At 53.8% G+C, this 16,067-nt stretch overlaps 1 protein-coding gene across 3 annotated transcripts in view; it reads right to left on the reverse strand.

Annotated features, from left to right (window-relative positions):
• LINGO1 (leucine rich repeat and Ig domain containing 1) overlaps positions 1-1,201 on the reverse strand; it is a 176,252-nt gene extending 175,051 nt beyond the window's left edge. For 2 of the 3 annotated variants that reach the window (XM_033070476.1, XM_033070475.1), the window contains exon 1: positions 1,159-1,176. The gene's annotated coding sequence lies outside the window, so the exon portion shown is untranslated. Of the gene's footprint in view, positions 1-1,158 lie in introns of all 3 variants that reach the window. The other variant, XR_004419139.1, reaches the window with a different exon arrangement.
• Between the last annotated feature and the right edge of the window lie 14,866 nt (positions 1,202-16,067).

Raw genomic sequence — 16,067 nt, forward strand, 5'->3', positions numbered from 1 at the left:
AGCCCACAAAACAATGCACCAGAGAAAGTTCTTAGCCTTCAGCATCCATCTTCCCTTCCCACAGCTGCAGCACTGGGATCACTGCTGGAGCCTGCACCGTCCCATTTTCTGTACCCTGATGTGAACCCTTCCAATTAAACCACTGAACTGTTCCCAGCTCAGCCTCCCATGCATGAAAACGTCCTGTTATTTTGCACCTGCCAAGAGCTGTGTCCCAGCAGATCTATCTTGAACTGACACTTGAGGATAATTAAACCTCTCTCTCCTCTGTTAGCAGCGCAGCAGATAAAAGGAGAGCCCTGGGGCCCTTGAGTCGCTGTTGTGGTGGGTTGCTCTGGTACAAGTCGAAGAACATGAGATGAGACTCAGTTTCTCAATAAAGACATGAGCAAGGGAGCAGGGGGCCAGCTTGGCAATTTGCCCTAATTTAGCAGGGGAACAAGATGTAAGAATCATGCAGGCAGCTCCCCTAGCCAAGCAGATCCTCTAATGAACAGAGAGCTGGAAAGTGTCTGGGATCAAATCGACCCCCTGTCGTTGCTAAACCTGGGGTATCATCCGTCATGGAGCCAGCCAGCAGTCCCTAGGGACCCAGCTGAGATGTTCCAGGCACCCTTGTCACTTCCTCTAGCAGTAGTTCGAGCAAGGACTGTCTCCCATTGCCACCACCGACACCGCTGGGGGCAGGTGCCCCACAGCATCAGTTGGCCGGTTTCGGAGAGCAGGTGGCAAGATGGGAACCTGTCACCCCACGGCGCGTTCTGCCTATCTCCCGCGCCAGCTGCCTGAGGTTGCTGGATGCATCCAACCTCAAAGCCGAGCTTCGATCGGGGCGGTTTTGAGGTTTTGAGCATCTGCCGTCGCTCCGAGCTGGGCCTCCAGCCCCTCGGGCCACTGGGGGGGCCCAGAGCACGGCGACCCCGTCTCTACCTGCCCCACGGAGCTCTTCGCGCCGGGGGAGGCTTCACTCCGCGGGGGGACCCTTCCCTCATCTCAGCCCCGCTGCGAGTGGATCGAGTCCCATTTGCCGAGTGATGCGCTGCAGAGCCGCAGGTCCCCAGGGACCACGGGTGTCCCCCCTGCCTCGGAGGGAATGGATATTCTCGCCCCACAAAACCGGTGCACCCCGGTGGCCCCGATCCCCTCCGCCGCCGTTACCTGCGCGGGCTGGGGCGGCGGCCGGGCGGGACGCGCCGCGCTGCAGCTGGGCTCGACTCCCCGGGGCTCGGCGCATCCTCCGCCGCTCGGGAGGGCTCGGCCGGGCTCCCTCGCCCCGCTCCCCGCCGCTCTCCGCCTTCCTCCGCGTTCCTCTCCCGCTCACCCGCATACCCCGGGGCTGGCGGCTACTGCCGGGCTCCGCTCGCCGCCGCGGCGCCGGCCACCTCCCGCAGCAGCCGCCGCCGAACCGAGGCGCCGCGCCCCTCGCCCGCCCCCGCCTCCTCCCCGCTCTCGGCCCCGGGATTGCTTTAAAGGGAGAGCGCCTGCACAGAGGGAGCGCTGTTTGACATCCCCTCCAAGATGCACCGATGTCCCCGCAGCTCTCCATCACTCCCTGGGCGGCTGGCTGCGCCATGAGGATGAGTCCCAACACCTGGACCTAGTGATGGCCCTCGTGCCCCCTGCAGAGCCCATTTAGAGAGCGCGTTCGTCCACTCATCCAGAAAATTCTTATCCCACCGGCTGAGTTTGCCTTACCCCTTCCCAGGGCTGCAGGGATCAGAGCCGCCAAGAGCTGGGCACATCAGACCCTGTCCAAGAGAAAGCTGTGAACCCCTTTCCCAAAGCTGACACCCCACCACACTTCTGCTTCAGATATCATCAGATGTTTTCATTTTCTCCTGCCAGTATTATCGTCATCCTTATTCAAGCGGGAGCCGAGGCTTGCAGGTCTGTGAGTTTTAATCAAAACTGGAATTCTCTTCACACAGTCACTTATCTCTGTTTGTCTTGCCGGAATGAAGCAAGGTGTTTGGTGAGGGTGTTCAGAGCATGCTGGGGTGTGAGCGCATCCCTGCCCCGTGTAATCACAATGAGGGCAGGACCCGGGGGCAGGAGCAGGCAGATGTGCTGGCAGCTGGCTCAGGTGTCTAGAGCTGGCATTAGGGCGGTGGATTTGGGTTCTGCAGCATCCCGCAGCCCTGATGCTCACTGCTTTCCCGCTTGCTGTTTTTCATCAGCGAGCACCATCTGTACCGGAGCCGGCAATTGTTATGACCTTTAAGGCTCCATCCAGTGGCCACTTTCTTCAGTTGCTTTTGTGTCTTACTACGATCCCAGGCACGCTGCCAAATTCTAAACGCACAATGAAGGCAGGGAACATCTTTCCTCCAGTTTCAGAACGGAGAAACATCACCAAAAAAAAAACCTGCCCAGATGCCAGGATTGGGTCTAGAATTATTCCTGTTCCATTAATACTGGAGATGAGTGAGATAGGAAAGCGCACCTGGTAGAAGGATTGTAAAATAATTAATGCATTATGTTAATAATGATCTTCTTATTCCAGCTCTGCTTATTACCACAAGCTTTGCTTGAGTCCACCATGATGTGCTGCATAAAGCAGATACCTCCTGAATCTGATTTCCTGTTTGGAGATGATCTCTAGCTGAGAAATTACCTGCTCTCGAAACTGATTAGAGTCCTCATCAGCAGATTCTTAACCCATCCTTTAGGCAGGCCCTAGAATATACTGGGAATTGAGAATAATTTCATGCAGGAGGTAAAATCTGGACCTGGTGGCTCAGCTGTGTGCCATTCCCAGTGAAAATCCAGACCAAGCAGTGATGGCAGCAGATTCCCACCCCTAATCCAGGTGGTCTGAGCTGCCCTGCTCCTGTCAGTAAAGGTTTTGCTCCTGTGGCACCTTCCAAGCTGGTAGATGCTGCTGGCTGTCTCTGGTTCATTCCCCCTTCCACCCCGAGCACTTTGGGGGGCTGTCCCAAGTGCCCGGTGCCTGCCAGCCCCTGAACAGAGGCAAACTGGTGTCAGCAGGCCCTGCCTGCAGGAATGCAAGAACAGCTCCCTGCCTTGGGAAACTGGGACCTCTGAAGTTGCCAGCTGTGCACCCTGCACCCACTCGCCCAGTCACCCTGGAAGGAGTCTGGCATGGCAGGACCTTGCTGGCTCCCACCACAGACCCCTGCAGTTGCAGGCAGCTGGCTTCCTGCTCCCTTCACATGGTGGTCTGGCTCCATTTGGAAAAGTAATGAGGTATTTTTCCTCCTCTGCTTTCCATGGTTAAAAACTGTCTCCTAATTTCCAGCCTACATTAACCAGTTTAAGCCTATTTGTTCTTGTGCCAGAACAGTCTTTTAGCTTAAATGGTTCCTTTCTGTACCTGGTGTTTACTGGCTTGGTATATTTATGGACAGTAATCATATTCCTCTTTTGCCTTTCTTTGCTGGGCTAAACAAGCCAAGTGCTTTCAGCTTCATCTTACAAGACATTCTGCCCCATCCTAATAGCCCTTCTCTGCACCACTCCTAGCCTGAATTCATCTGTCTGGTAGATGGGCCACCATGGCTGTGTGCACCTCCCAGTGCTTGGCACAGCTACCAGCACCCACCCTGCCTACACTGGTGCCACCCCGAAGCAGGCATGGTGATGCTGCACATCTGCTGGCCTTCCCCCCGCCAGACTGTCACCTGGATGAGGTGACAATGGCAGGAGACATTGCCTTCTGCCTCAGGCTGGCAGCAGGAAGGCACACTGAGGAGCGCTGCTTTCTCTCCTCTCTGCCACACTGCATTGGTGCACGGGTGGAGCTCTCCCATAGGGGGTTATAAACTTCCACAGCCTCAAATGAAACTCACAGAGGACGTGCAGACTCATCCCACTAAACGCAAGATGGAGATGGTATCCCTATGCTCTGATGGTCACTAATAACTTTACCTCTCCTGCGCTATTCTCAGCAGAGATAAACTTCCAGTGTCTGATGAGCCAGAACAGAAATATCCAATGGCTTTCTGTTCTCTTCTATTTTTGCTGCAAGCTGGTTAACCCTGAAATCCAATTACTGCTCATTATTCAGTGGAACTTGCTTCTTATCAAATGGACACACTGCAGGGCTGCTATGCTGACTCTCAGTGCTAATGGAGCCACAAATTACTCCTGCGATGCTCGTGGACCCATAGGTGTGAGCCTGGGGGTACAGCTCAGCACCCCACACACATGCAGAGCTCCAGGATGCTGACTCCTGCATCCCTTCCCGGGGCAGGCAGCCTGCTGCTGCTGAGCACATCGGCCGCGGGATAATCCAACTGCCCATTCCCCAGAGCTGCACTTGGCTCCCAAGGCGGGTGAGGCGTGGTCTTGCTGGAGTCACCCTGCCCAGCCAGCCATGGGTGCCGAGGGTCAGTCCCGCTCCCCGGCACGGGCTGCACCGGCAGCGAGCAGCCTTTAAGCTGCGGGGTTAGGCGCACAGTGTGAAATGCCAGAGGCTGATCCAGGCGCGCCTCGGATTAGCCTGGGAGCCTCGGGGTGCGGGAGAGTCTGGCTCCCTGCATTAGCACGGGAAGCGGGCGCGCAGCCAAGCCCAAACGCCGCCTAATTCGCATTCGGTGCTGAATTCAGCAGGTGGGGAAAGGGAAAAAAAAAGCTTAGCAGTTTTCTTTGCTGATTAAAGTCATGGCACAGCAAGTTTCACCTACGTTCGTTAGCAAGAGGGGAGGGAAGGGGATGTTCCCAGCAGCAGCTGCTGTGATGCTCCCCATGCTCCCCCAGCACGGAAGAGGCAGCGGGCTTAGATCAAACCTCCTGCTTGTGACCCCGTGCTCCCTGGGCTAGATGCAGCCCCAGGGTCCTGCATCCGTCTTCCTCTCTCTGGCACGGCCTCAGGGACAGTTTCTTTGGTCAGCCTATCTTAAATAAGCTCCATAATAATCTTTTTTTCTTTCAGATGGTCGGTCAGCCCTTCTAAAAGACAGTTTAAGTAATCCCCTGTGGAGACAGGTGATGGGAATGGCTGGGGATACTCCCACTGAGGCATCCTGAGCCGACGTGCCTGCCACACTTTCTGGCACTCCCTGCTGCAGCATCACTGGGTTGCTGGAGAACCCTGCCAAGCCCTGCCTGCTGCTCCCTCCTTCTTCACTCCTCCCTGTCTGCAATATCCACCCTCAAGTTTCTCTTTGAATGGACCACTGAGCGATCCGGTGGGGATCCAAACCAGCCATGGGCATGGAGCAGCATCACAGCCTCCCTACAGTGACACAAAGCCCCAGATCAGTGTTCACTTGCTCATTCTCACTGCAGAGCTGCTGCTGTTGGCTCTTCCCTGCTTTCCCTGGCTGCAGCAGCCTTTTATTCATTGTGCTGGCCTCCCGTGCCCTTCAGAGAGGTGCTTGTGTGAAGTGCCATCCACTCACACCCAAGGCTTTGTGGCTGCTGCCAGGAGGATGGGAGCAGCATGATGGATGCTTGGGCAGGATCATCCCCAGCCAAATTTCAGCTCCTCCACCCGGTCCTCTGCTTCCACTTCCTGCTGCCTTGTCAGCTACAGTTGTCCTTATTACAGCTGATTAATTCCCTGTGCCACCCTCCCAGGTGGTTAAAGGAATTAGCACCCTGGGAATGACACCAAGGATACCCAGCAGTGGTCTCCCCAGCATCGCAGAGAATTCATCCACACCTGCTAGGCATCCACAAGAACAAAAGCCTTCAAGGTGGCACTGAGCTCCTGTGGGACACAGCAGCTCCTTTTGGCCCAGGTCTGGTCCCCACTGTCCAGCCCTGGCTTAGCTTCCTTCTACTCCAGCCCAAGGCACAGCATCCCAGGGATCTGCCAGAGGGGGAAGCAGACAAAGAAACCAATGCAACCCAGTAAGTGAAAGATTAAACATAATGCCAAGTAAATTAATATACAAGAAGGGAAGGCAGGTTTTAAATTAACTCATTATACAGCCTGGTTTTCCAACCCATTTATTTATCCCATAGGTCCTGCAGCTTCATATGGAAAATGGCTTCTGCTTGACTGCTATCAGAGCCCAGAGGCAGCACGATGTGGCTGCGCGGCGGCTGCCCGAGGCGGGCAGCGACACCTGAGCGTGCCCACAGAGATGTGCGGGGATGGGTAATTGCACATGCAAAACATTCGGCTGTGACAGCAAACAGGACCATTGAGCAGAGAAATGGGAATCCATTTCCATGCACAATTACCTGGGGAGGGCTAAACCACGGCTCCGGGAGGCAACAGAGACAGGTCCCCCCTTCTCCCCCTCCCAGAGTGCTGGATGAGCGGTGTGAGAGCTGCCTCCTCTCAGTGCCTGCCTGTTTCCCAGGGGAGCAGGGCACTTCCATCCTCCCAGGAACCTGGGGATGCTGTGCCGAGCTGGATGAGCCCAGTGCTTATTACTGGGTTAGTCTGATTATGGAGCAGACAGCTTATTAAACAAGCTGTTCTTTGGGTGGATTTTCTGGGAAAAGGGGCAGAGAAGGAAGTGAATAGTCTGAGCCCCTTTGTTTGGGAAGTCGCTGCGATCAGGCAAGGCTTTTCTACAGCATCTCTCTTATTCAGGAATTGCTGTTCCCAGGTCTTACTGATGAGCTGGAGCTCAGTCTTTACAGAGCAGAATAAATAAAAGGGCAAGGGGAAAAAAGAAAAAGCCCAGACCTCATTCTCTTCCCAGTGACTCCTCTTGAGCTGGCAAACAAAGCCAAGCTGCATGGCAGGATGCTCGGGGCTCTGGAGAGGTGGCTGGTGCTGGAGGCAGGTGCAGGTTTCCTGGGGTCTCTGCATGCTGGGGGCAAGGCCTGGTGCTGGCTCTGCCTAGGGGAGCAGCACGGACCAGGCCAGCAGCCAGCTGACAGCCTGGCTTTGTCCCCACTCCTGCCTGCTGGCTTTACTGCACTACAATTCCCAGCAGCCTGTAGGAATTGTATGCCTTTGCCTTGGAAAGCAGCATCTGAGCAGGTCAGGATAATGCACTTGAGGGGCAGCAGGCTCTGTGCTGACTGATGGAGGTGGATGCAGGCAGTGACACAGCACCAGGAGTTTTAAGGGCAGAAATGGGGCTTGGGGGCGCAGTTCCTTCCCAGCAGCGCTGCAGTGGGCAGGGCAGGACTGAGGGCAGGGTGGCAGGATCACCCCTTGCACACTCCCACCTCCTCCCAGGATCAGGGTGATGCTTTGTTTCACCCTCCAGCAAGAAGGATCTGCTGTTCTGTTGCCTGCACAGGGAGAGGAGATGGTCCCAGATGGCCCAGAAAAGGCTTCTCCTGGTCCAGTCTGGGGACCATGAACATGGGCGCCCACCTCTCTGTCCAGGCAGAAGGAAATCCATCTCTCCAAGGACTCTGAGGGCTTTTGAGTCGTGGGTTCACATGGGAAATCCTGGAAGGAAGCAGCCCCCAAGCCCCCTGTGCACGTGCCTCTAATTATCACACCTTCAGCTCCAGGAGCACCAGCCCTACTTTCCCCCATTCATAATTCAGCCTGACACAGCCCAGCAAAAATCAATTCACTCTTATAAGAAAGTGCCAAGGCAAATTATTTCCCAAAGCCTTCAACAGGGCTTTCTTCTCTCCCAACAACTGCATCTTTGGTGTCGAGTCCTAAATTACAGATTAACCCTTCAAGCTCTTCCAGTTTGCCAGGGAGCACAGCCAGACAGGTGACTAATGAAGTCCTTGGCAAGAGCACCTTGTCACCTTGTTGGCCATCCATTAGAGGATGGGCCCATCTAGCTGCTAGTTCATCCATTTGTCCTTCCCTAATTCATCCCTCTAGGCACACTGCTAGCTGTACAACCCTTGCCATATGACCTTGGCAGGGAAGCAAGTGAAGCAAGGACTGCTTGAGTTCCTAGTGAGGCTGTTCAGGTACTTGGGTCTCTGGAGATCCTTGTCTGGCCTCCCCCAAGGCAGTTTGTGGCAATCAGAGGGTTTTTTTTTTGCTTTTCACAGTCTCCTGGTAAAGTCACATCAGGGAGAACCCAGCTTGCCATCCCTGCTGCCTTGAAAGCCACATCCCAGTGGCAGGGTCCAGTCCTGATGTGCCCTGCAGCAACCCAGGTGACATCCCTGGGAGTACCCACCAGCTCCTGAGCAGACATGGCAGGAAAATACCAGAATACTAAAAAGCCTTCAAATCTGCTCAATGAAAAGGCTTTCCCCAGCCTTGGACACAAAGGTTAGAAATCAGAGGGAGCCCATGAAAGAGCAAATCTAATAAAGGGAGTTTTAATCAGAGCCAAGAGAAGGGAGTGAGAGAACAGATCAGAGTTGTAAACTGGCTGAAAATCAGTCCCTTCATTATCACAAACACATCACTGGAACTTAATAATATTTGACATCTCATTAATTTAAACCATGAGTGTCGGGAATAGAGAGAGGAAAAGAAAGAACATTATTAATTTTAAAGACCTCCTACTGTAAGGGCTCACATTGAAAAAGAAAAGAAAAATGTCAGAGGAAAATTGTTTCTTTATGTTTTTCCTCATTTCCTGCCCTGTCTTTTTTCCTATATGCTTGGAAGAGGTTGATAGACATGGAGAACTCTGGTGGAGGCTTCCCATGCCCCCCGCAGCCCCAAGGGGGCAATGTTCAAAGGCCAGCCCAGCTCTGGGCTACCATGGGGTGAGATACAGGATGCACATGGCATAGCCAGGTGTCCCTAGAGTCACCTGGCTACAAACCAGCAAGAGCCACGTGCTGTGACTAATTCATGGACAGGCTCACAAAGCCCAACCGTTTCTGTCTGTCCTGCATCCACTGCCGGCAGAGGAGCTGAGGACTGAAATAGCCATCCCCAAACCCAGCAGCATCCTCAGAGGCTGCGGTGAGGGGGATATCTGCTCCCTGCTCCCCTGCCAACGAGGAGCGGAAGGCAAAGCTGCCAAAAATAAAATGATTCAGGACAGCGTCTCTATTGTAAGGGCAGATGGAAGGCGCTGGGGCTGCGCTTGAAAAGGCAGATCTAAAAGGATGGAATTAAAGAGACTTTGGAGAAAGAGAGGCTTTCTGCTAAAGCCGATGTGCTGCTCTGCAGATAAGGCTCCACAGGTGGAGTGGCAGGCACTCTTTGGATCTAATTGGGAAAGGGAAAAACCCACCTCAACTGTCCCCAAATGCCTTTGGCAGCAGGAAGGTGGCTTCCCTCACTCCTCCAGCTGCCACTGCCAACTTTTTAAAAAACACTTCTGCATCTTGCCCTGGTATTTCAAGAGAATTCAATAATCTTAGGCAATTATTTCAAAGGATTTTTGAAATGGTCCTATTTTTTCCCCTTTCAGTGTGGCTGCACATCACAATGCCCAAGAAGGCCTGGCTGCCTGCGGGGTGGCCAATTTAGCTCCATGGATTTTGACTGCTTTCTCAAGTCCCACTATTGATTTTCTGCTGGGTCCAACTGAGAATTCAGCTTATTATAAAAATCACAACTAGGGCAGAGCTATGTTGCCGGTTCTGCCTCTAGATGAAGCTCCCACCTTCCCCGAGAGCAGGTCCTGCTGCCCTGCAGGTCCTGTGCTTGTAGGGCTGATGGGGTGATGTGGCCTGTTGATAAAGGAGAGACATTTCCCTGGCTTCCCCAGCGATGCTCAGGGTTTGCTCTGTGCTGGCAAATACCTGTTTCCTGTCTCATGCCCTGTTTAACAGCATTCACTCTCACCTGTTTCCCGCACAGACAGTTTTAAGTCCTCAATTTCTCTCTTCAGCCAAGGACTCCATTTGCTGCCAATGAAGCTGGTGGTTTCAAGAGCTGGGCCAGGTGACTTGCCTTAGGGCAGATGTTCCGTGCTACTCAGCCAGCTGAAAATGGGGAAATAATAGGAAAAACAATGACTTCCATGCTGAGCTGCTTGTACTGGCTCCCAACCTCACCATCTCATGCCCGGAGGTCACCCCCACGCCGCCATCTCCCCCAGCTGAGTTTTACTCCTCATTGCTATTCAACGTGCCCTGGGAGGGGTAAGAAACGCTGAAGCCACCCCACAACGGCTTTGGCTTTTGTTCCCTGGTATTGCTGCCTCCTGACAGAGCAGGAACACAGAGGGGATATTTATGAGCCCTACCTGCAGTGGGGTTGGCTCTGGGCTGTCTTTAAAGCATCTCTGTGTTTTCCCAGCTTTAACCACCTCCCAGATATTTACAGCATTTGACAGCTGGAGACAGAGTCAGGCTAAAGTGCTCATCTGCTTCCCTGAACGACCTGCACCTCGGGGAAATTGTTAGGGGATACTGCAGGAGAGGGAAGGAGACCTCTTGGATGGACACATGGACATTTCTCCATCACAGCAGGTCTCACTCCCTAAATTCCCCAGGTGAGCACGGCCAGGAGGAGCTGGGGAGAGACGTATTACAGCAGTGTATTACAGCAGTGTGAGGGACCCCCTGGTCCCCTGCTTCATGCACAGGGGCCAGGTTGGTCAGGGTTTAGCAGGCTCCCTCTTGCCTTCCCTCTGCTTCCCATCCCAGCTATACATCTACCTCATTTCTCTCTCTCTCCCAACATCCCCTTATCTCCCATTTATTTTTCTTCACTGCTTTTGCATCCTATTCATCTGCCCTTCTTTCCATCTCATCTCCTGCATCCTGAAAGGCTTGTCAGGAGAAGAAAGAGCAAGCCCAGCTTCTCCCAGCTCTGTTTGCCAAATAAGGCCTGGAGTCAGGTTTTATTTAACAAAAGGAAAATGAACTGAATGCAAGTGGGCCAGAAGAAGCGCCTGTGGATAAAAAGGATGACGGCAAAGAGAAGGATGAGCACGGCAGAGGCAGAGCATCCCCCTGGGGTTCTGGACACAAGCTCGTTGCCAGAGTCCAGCTCCGGTGCTGGGGCAGCCGCTGGCCACAGCCTCCGCTGTTGTCCTCATTAGTGGTGCTAAAACAGCGTGACAAATACGGGAGCATCACAGGAGGTTGGGGAGCCAGTCAGGTGGCTAATGAGCTGGGTTAGGGCGCTGTTATTTGAAGCCAAAGCAGTGTTTTCTTTCCCCCCATTGGCTGTAATGCAATTTGAGAGGCAGCAGCCATTGGGAGCGGCAGCAGCAGGCGTGGGGGAGCGTGGAGGGGGAGAAAAGCTGTGGAAGCCCCTCCTGCTCCACGCCGTGGTGTGGGAAGCACAGCCTTAAGGAAGAGAAACTGCAAGTTGAGCTAGAGGATGGTCTGTCTCATCAGGCCCCCCAAGGACATGGAGCATCAAACCCCCCAAGCAACCTGAGGACAAATTCAGCTCAGCCCCGACTTGCAGCACGTCTGTCCACACACTCAGTCCCTAAATCTCAGCTCTCCTGGTGCCTCCCTTCCCAGCCAGGGGTGTCTCTTGGTGTTGGGGATCCATCTGCTCCCAGTCAGCATTGGGCACAGAGGGAGCTTTGCCTTGCCTGACAACAAACCCTTCTCCATGCTCCGTGGGCTGCAAGGCATCTCCCACCTCCTTCCAGCCTTCCTCAATGATGCTGGAAGAGGACAGGGCTGGGGGCCTTCACAGTGCCCTTACAGCACCCATGGGGCTCCTTCAAGGGATCCAGGCGGGATATGAGGCCAGCTCCTCTCAGTCTGCACCCCTTCCTTCAAGCCCAAGCTTTCAGGGTTCTTTCTGCACACAGTTCACTCAAGCAGGCTCAAGGCAGCTGAATCAAAAGCAACTCAAAATACATTTTTGCAGCCTTTCTGGAAAAATAGCCTTTAAAGAGGGGCCTGGCCCTGTGCCCAGGGAAGTTAACTTCAATTGACTCGGCTGCATTTCGCTCCAGGCCCTCTCTGATTTTTCTGGAGCGCCTTGTAATATCAAAGTGCTACTGCAAGGAAATTAAATCCTCTGCACTTAGCACCAGTGTAAGCTCTTTTCTCCATGCCACACTCTCACACAGGCACCAGAGTATCTTTACCATCACCTACCTCAGCCTGCATCACTGCAAACACACATCCCACAGCACCTGCAGGATCCTGTACACAGCTCTCCTCCCAGGAGGTTGCTGGTTATTCATCGCCATGGCTCCATCACTCGCCAGCCTCGCTCCCAAAATGGCAGGAAAAGAGACCCACAGCATAGAGCTTGTTCTTGGAGTTAAGGATTTTTCGTCCTGTTTCTTTCATGGAATTTCATCCCATCTGTTGCTAAGAAATCATAACAATCAGTACTTAAGAGAGGCAAAGTTGCCACAGGAAGGGTGCAGCAGGCTGCTCTCGGAGGGGCAGAGACACTGTGGGGTTTGTCTGGCAGTGGGGTGGGAGCAGCTTCTCGCTCTCTCGGTGTCGCAGGGAACCAGGCTCGGTCACTGTGGGCAGAGCTCGCCAGCACTGCCAGGCTCCGGCTGCTGCTGCCTTCTCCTGCCGGGAGCGAAGCTGCGCTTGTGGGAGCGCCTCTTGCACTGCAGCCTTATCAACACCCGACCTCAGTAAGAAAGGACCCTGCACCATCTGCTGGGGTGCCTCAGGGGAAACCCCAGAACCCCGGGTCCCTTTCCCCTTCAGGGAAGCCTCTCCCAGCCCTGTTCAGAGCCGGCCCCGCCCTTTCTCTGCCACTGCTCCGGGTGTTTTGCTACACTGTGGCCACACACGCCCTGCCTGCCGGGACACCCCGCGGCTCTCGGCACAGCTGCCCGGTTTCTGCTGTGCCCTGCTCGCCGCCTGGGAGAGCCCGCCCTGCCATTCGTGCCGCAGCCTCCGCTCGCCACCCGGCCCAGCGCCATCACCGCGTGAGGGAGACGTGCCTGCGCTCGCAGCACAGCGCCCCCTGCCGGTCCGGGGATCAGCACCCCGCCCGGCCGGGAGCCACCAGCGCCCCCCGCGGCCGAGCCGGGAACTGCAGCTCAGGGAGTGCAGGGACTCGCTGGGCTCGGTGTGCGTGTGGGGACTGTCTGTGTGTCTGTGTTTCTGTCTGTGTGTCTGTCTCTCCTGGCACACACACTCCTGAGCTCTGTGTCCGTGTGGAGACTGTCTGTGTGTCTGTGAGTCTGTGTGTGTCTGTCTGTCTGTCCTGGCACACACACCAGTAAAGAACTGGCTTTCCTTTCCCCACAGATTTTCCTGAAAGCCCCTTAACTTCAGAGTTACAATAATTTGGAGGGAAAGGGGTCATATTCTCTGTTCCAAGGGAGGTTCCCATCTGCCTTGCAAACCGAGGCACTTGTACATTCGATATTCTGTATAGAATATTTTATGTGTATGATACCTTCTCCCATCAATACACTGCATTGGGAGCGTTTGTACTTCCTTTTACCTAAACCCTAAATTACCCAAATAAGCTGGACCTGGATGCAGAGGCTGCTGCATCCCCATGGCTTGTTCCCATTCCCACTCTTATTTGCTGTTCCTGGCCGTTGCCAATGAGCTGACCCCTTTGGCTTGATTTTCTGGGGGAAAATGCAAGCCTAGACACCTCACAAGAAGACTGAGATGTGATGCAGCTTTCAAATAGTTAGAGCACTGAGGCTGGGGGACATCCCTAGCTGGGGGGTCTGGGATGCTCTTGGGGAGTGAATACTGACCCACTGGAGGTGCAGCCCCCAAAGCCTCACATCGAGGAAGAGGCTGCATGACCAACAGCCTCTGCTCCCAGGGGAACCTGGTGTTTCCTTTTCCACAGCTGGAGAAGCTTCCTGGCCAACTCTCTGCCTCGCCTGAAATGCAGCACTTCTTAAAACAAAGGCATTTGGCCTTAAATCCCCTTTTACTCCTCCTCGTGACCAGCTTTGCTCTGAGAGCCGGGTGTGCTCAGCAGCAAACCCACGTACAAGGAAAGCACATCAGCTCCTGGTGGGAAAGTGAATTATTGAAGCCAAGGGAAGCTGTGACGAAGCAATCAGGGTGGACTGCCGTGTACTCCCAGTGAATTATTCAAAGCCTGGTTTTAAAGCAATCCTGAAATAAAGAAGGCAGAGAAATGGGGGTGAAGGAATAAAAACCACTGTAAAGGGCCACTGATGCCTCCCCAGGTGTGGGGACCAGGCTGTCCCCTCCACAGGGTGCTGCTGTCTGGTAGAGATGGGCATACACACAAAAATACACCCTGGATGTACTTTTTAATGCTCTTTTATCCTAAAGTCAGACAATTTTGTCTGGATGGGCTGGTTTAACCCCACTGGCAGGAGAGCCAGGCAAAGAAAAAGTCCCTGCTTCAGAGGACATCCTGTGAATTTATTTGATTTTAACAGACCTGAAAGCAGCAGAGCTGGAAGAGACGTGCGGTGCAGGGAATGGGGAAAACCAGGCTGAACTGCCTCGAAGGCTCCTAAAGAAAGCCAAACCACAAAGGAAAACAAGAAGGAAAGAGAAAATACTTTATTACATCTGTTTGAAGTGAGGAAGATACAGGAATGAGCAAACACTGAACTGTTTTGCTTCTGCTCACAAATGAACACACCGCTGAGCCTAATGGGATTTTAGATTAAAAGTTTTAACAAAAAATAACAACCACCTCCACAAATAGAGTTTTATAAGGTCAAATAATAGATGCAGGGGAGTAAAAAAACCACCGCTAACATTTTACTTCCTTCTGCAGGGATCCTTTTCCCAGCCTGAGCCCTTGTCTTCAGGTGTCCTCCTGTAGTTCCTGCGTTTATTCTCTGTGGTTGTGTTTCCTGCTGAAGATGGCTGGGGAATAATCCTATTTTGGCTGTCTTTTCTAGGCAGGGCTTTGCAAGTAGTTTGGCTCCCATGAGCCAAGACCATCTTTGGGGAGCAGCAGGGCTGGGGACAGGGAGCAGAGATGGCCTGGGTGGCAATAGGAGGCTCCACAGGGAAAGGCACTTTCCCATGGGGTTTCCCATAACTCTTGAGGTTTCTCCAGCAATGCAGGGCTGCAGTTTGCCTTGGCATCGATCAGGGGGTCGCTCTCCAACACCCAGGAAGGTTCTGATACACACTGCTAACAGGAAAACATCCATTCCACACGCTGCTTGGCCCTTTACCCACCCATTTCTGCTGGCCACCAGATGCACGTGCCCGTGACTCATTTTTGGAGGTGTATCAGGTACTTTCAGCAACAACTGACTTCAAGGACATTGGGGGCTTGCAGCACACTTGAAAAAATTAGGCAACTTCTGCACGCCTAAATAGATGCTTAATGACAGACACTTGTGGGTGAGCTGTTGGCAGCAGCCCAGGGTGAATCAGACACTGCCAGGATGGGTGATGGGTTTGTCCCTCGAAAATCTTCCCTGCTGTGCTCTGCACGGGGCAGCGTGTCCTGGCACTCATCCCCTCCCATCCCAGCAGAGAGGATGGGCTCTTCCAGAGCGCATCCCACGCTCCCAAGAGGGAAGGACGAGAGCGAGAGCTCCTGCAGAGGGAGGGATGCGCTCCCAGCCCGAGGTGTGTGTCCCGGATCCTCCCCAGCAGCCCACTCGGACCCCCGGGTGATTGAGAAGCAGCGTTGGCCTCTCCAGTGCTCTCAGTCCCCCTTCTCCCCCGCTGATTGCAATCAACACCTCATTCATACGCCTCTGTTTACCAATTTTCCAGGAGGTATCATGCTAATGAAGGGAGCCAGGCAATCAAGCAGCCTCCCAGAAGTGGGGAAAAGTAGAGGGAAGGAAGAAAGGGCTGCTGCCGGGAAAAAGGGGGGAATGGGCCAGGCAAGGCTGGGAGAACCGCATGGGAGGCTCCTGGGGTTCACTCTGCCCCACTGCCAGCCCTGCATCCCTTCCTGGTGCAGCTGTGAGGAGAGAGATGCTGTTACCTGCCGGGAAACATCTGCAGCATCCTCGGCAGAGGTGCTGAGGTAGCTGGGTACCACACTGAGGAAGGTGAGGGTGCTGGCCACAGCACTGCTAAGAAGGTGTTTGGTTTCTGAGAAAGCTCAGCTCAACCTCTGGAGAGCACAGTGCTGAGCCCAGGCTCGTGGGCTGTGCTCTGCAATAATATTTGCAGGAATTATGTATAATAATAATATTTGCAGGAATTATAAAAGTGCTGCACAAAAGAAGGGCGCCATGCAGGTAACAGAGTTCAAATTGAGTGCCAGGTCCTTCAGGACACCCTCTTGGCTGCCTAGAGGTGGCATCACCAATGCCTGTGGACTTCTACTTACCTGGCACAAGGGTGAGATAAGTAGGACAGTTTGCTCCCTTCTCACTGAGATGCAGAATAAAGGGTATGATCCTCCGCCCAAAATCCTACTCTGGCAGTGA

Source organism: Catharus ustulatus, chromosome 12 (assembly GCF_009819885.2).
Source record: "Catharus ustulatus isolate bCatUst1 chromosome 12, bCatUst1.pri.v2, whole genome shotgun sequence".
NCBI lineage: Eukaryota > Metazoa > Chordata > Aves > Passeriformes > Turdidae > Catharus > Catharus ustulatus.